A 3,453-nucleotide genomic window follows, 5' to 3' on the forward strand; every position below is an offset into this window, starting at 1 on the left:
CTTTTTAATTTTCTAATATCCAAGGGAGAAAAGTCTAACTTACATTAAAGAGAGACTCAGGGAAGCCATGTTTACAATGCCATCCATGGTGCTCTTCTCTATACTAATGGATGTCAGGCCAGGTAAATCAAATGCCTGCTAATTTCACATACCAGGGTGTCTGGGTGAGGGTGAGGACCACGTAAAGCGTGAATATGTTATCCTGTCATTTAAGAGGATTGTGTCAAAGTATATTTTAATTTAATAGCCTGTGATAACATAGTCGTGTCAAGAACGACACAATATTCCATCCTTTGTAGCAAAGTGGAGCAAAAGTATACTGGTGTTAGAATGTTTTATTTCATTGTGTAATGTTTAAAATTGTTTAAGGTTTTTGAAAACAAAAAAACAAATATTATTACAAGGAACATACATCAACAAATCAAACCGTAAAAAGGGCTATTTCATTGTCTTTCAGTTTAGTTTTTCTAAAACACTCACTTATGCTCCAAGGGCTAATTTGATCCTCAACAATTTATGTTTGTATTTGTATTTGTATTTTTTTTAACTTTTGTAGTGCTTTTCACCCAGCCACTTTACGAAAACATGTGGTACAATAAAGGTAAAGAAATGAGACATTATCAAACAAATGGATAGAAGATAGAGTTTGAGCTGTGATTTAAAGAGGGACAGAGAGGATAGAGAAAGAGGAAGAAGTTTCAGTGCATATGAGCCAGCTGTGAAAAAGAGTGAAATCAGCAGGAGGCGCAGGGAGGATGAGGTACTGACAAAACGAAAAGAGTTTGACAACAGAAAGCCTCAGGAGGGGACTAAAGGAAGATCAAAGAAGAAAGATACGAAGGAGCTAAACCACAGAGCCATTCAAATACAAGACAGAGAAACTTAAAGAGCAAGTAAGATTCAAAAGATAGCGACTACAAAGAATGTAAGGCGGCAGAAACGGAGTGACAGTGGTATAACCTGCATATAGTATGAACCAAAGAATGATAAATGGAATGGAGTAGAGCAGGTTGATACGCGGGAAAGCCCAGAAAAAGGCAAGAGAAGTAAAAAAGGTTGGAAAAGACTGAATAAGAAATACAATTTTGGCAACCTCGAAGGTAAGGAACCGGTGGGACTGGCAAATATTAAAAAGATAAAAATAACAGAAATGGGAAGTAGTGAAGACGTGAGAAGAAAGGGAACAAACAGGATCAAAAACTATGCCCAGGTTGCAAGCTGAAGAGGAGATAGGAATGGTAGATGGGGGGACAAGAAATGGATAAGGGAGGAAGGGGAGGGGGAATAGTAGTAGCAGGAAAGAAAATAACCTCAGTCTTGTAGGGATTGCATTGTAGGTAATGATTAGACATACTGGATTGAATGGAAAGCAAACAGTCAGAAAGAGAGGGATGTATCCAATAGCACTGCCTCTTGTTCATTCATATTTTAAATCGTTAATTAACTCGTTTTAAACAATAGATAATATAACAGTATGAATCAAGATGTCAACAAGATTGCCTATTTTAATTTCTTTGAGTTTAGTTTTTATCTTAAGCATGTACTTATGTTCTGAAGGCCACCTTGATGCATGCCAATCTTTACGGTATTGTTCTCTATTTAATATTTCTATCTGAAATGTTGCTTTACTTTGCTTCTGATAAAGCAAGTTAATTAGATGATTTCTAAATATAACGTTATCTAGTTCTTTCCTGAAGAAGGCTGGAATTGAGATCCATGGTAAAGTGGCCTGAGTTGAAATCTACTGTTGCCGCAATTAAAATCTGTCTTTTGAAATTGTTGAAGATCATTGCTAGATGAATGAAGATACTGATTAGGAATGTATTTCACAAGCTTTTGAAATGTTGGTTGTCTCATACAATAGTCATTATGAACATTACAGAGTGCCACACCTTTGGTGACTGGCAATCATCAAGGTTGTCCAAGCAGAGCAGTCCTATGCACCCATCTCGAAAGCTTAAGAAGTGTTCTCCCAGCCATATGGAAAAGAAGCTTACTCTGGCATGGAAGTGAAGTGAGACAGAATGTTTGCTTACTCATCATAACAGGGGTCAGTATAATGACTGAGCTCCATTTGGAACGCTGGCATTATTGTGCATCTCAAGCAATAAAGTGTCTGGTGAAAACTTCACCAGACCTGGGGTCACCAAAAAATGTAGTGAAAACTACTGCATGTTATACTTATGTACTCAGTTTTTCCTTGATAGGTTTATTCGTCCCCACAAATGATGGAGCCATATGGGTGTAAAATACAAGAGTCTGTTATTTTATTCAGTTTCATTTTCGATTTTGGTTGAGCAGAAGCCTCTGCGCCGATGCAGCTCAGACCGTGGTCCTTTTTCAGGGCGGGTTCTACAATTACAATATAAAATAAATATTGTTTAGAAAGGAGCTAACAAATTAAGCAGAAAATATACTTCTCAAATCGGTTGTATTGCCATATGGTCATTTGCTTAATGTGAAAAAAATACCCTAATTGTATCTGCAATCTTGGAAAGTCAAGTGAACATGTGCATTCTAGAGGTCTGTTCGTTATTCCTTCCTGCAATGCAAATGTATGAAAGTAAACCTGCAGGTTCTTTGAGTGCAAGTTTTATATCTTAAATTAGAATGCTGAAAAATGACATTATACAAAATGCTGTCCATAAGACATGTTTCTTACCACATCATTCAGATGCGTGCAATGATGGTAACAGAAGACACATACTTGTGTGGACTCAAGTTGTTGGTGGCAAAAGAGTGTGTAGCTTGATCAAGGTGCGTCCCTCACCAATGTTGCAGAGCCGTGCCTGTGTGCGACAGACGCATTAATCAGTGTGTAATCTAGCAGAGCGCACTGTGGTTACCATGGTTATCTTCGATACAGTCGATTGCAATGAAATGCAGAGTCCTGCTTACCTCTGCGAGAAAGTAGTTTGGTGCGTAACAGTCATGCAAGCGATGAATGCTGCTGTGTCTCTTTGGAGGGATCTGGCTGTCCGCTCCGTGATCTGTGTACTGTTGGGTTGCCATGGGATACCCCAGAGTGGCACGTGATGACGTGTCGGGCAGAAGTATTTGTGGCACGCCATGTTGCCAAGGGAACGTGTAAACAGTGTTCGGCAATCTGATGGGTCACCTGATATGTTACAGGTTTACAGGATTTTTGTGAAAACGTGGTCTAGACTATGCGTGTAGCTGGTAATATAACGGATGAAATAAGCTTCTAAGTGTATTTGTGCACCATGATGTGTCTGATGGGTTAATTTACGTGTGTTAATCAAAAAGTACAGATGCACAGTTATGTGTGTGTTAGGTGTTAGGGCATAGAAGGGCTATGCTTCTAGTCTACTAGTCAGTTATTATATTTATTTGGCTAATACAGCAGTATGTGTGTACATCTTAATGTCAAGTGAGAATCCACATATTGTAATTTGTAAGTGTATCGTCAAGTTAACTTATGTTGAATACCGG

The 3,453-nt window shown here is 38.5% G+C and overlaps 1 long non-coding RNA gene across 1 annotated transcript; it reads right to left on the reverse strand.

The window, feature by feature from the left end:
• Nucleotides 1-440: 440 nt before the first annotated feature.
• LOC138569252 (uncharacterized) lies at nt 441-3,009 on the reverse strand. Its single transcript, XR_011303186.1, has 4 exons — nt 2,899-3,009; nt 2,663-2,789; nt 2,472-2,542; nt 441-2,352 (listed from the first exon to the last, which is right to left on the reverse strand). It is a non-coding gene; the product is annotated as an uncharacterized lncRNA (long non-coding RNA).
• Between the last annotated feature and the right edge of the window lie 444 nt (nt 3,010-3,453).

This window comes from Ambystoma mexicanum, chromosome 2q (genome assembly GCF_040938575.1).
Source record: "Ambystoma mexicanum isolate Mex_15411 chromosome 2q, UKY_AmexF1_1, whole genome shotgun sequence".
Taxonomy (NCBI): Eukaryota; Metazoa; Chordata; class Amphibia; order Caudata; family Ambystomatidae; genus Ambystoma; species Ambystoma mexicanum.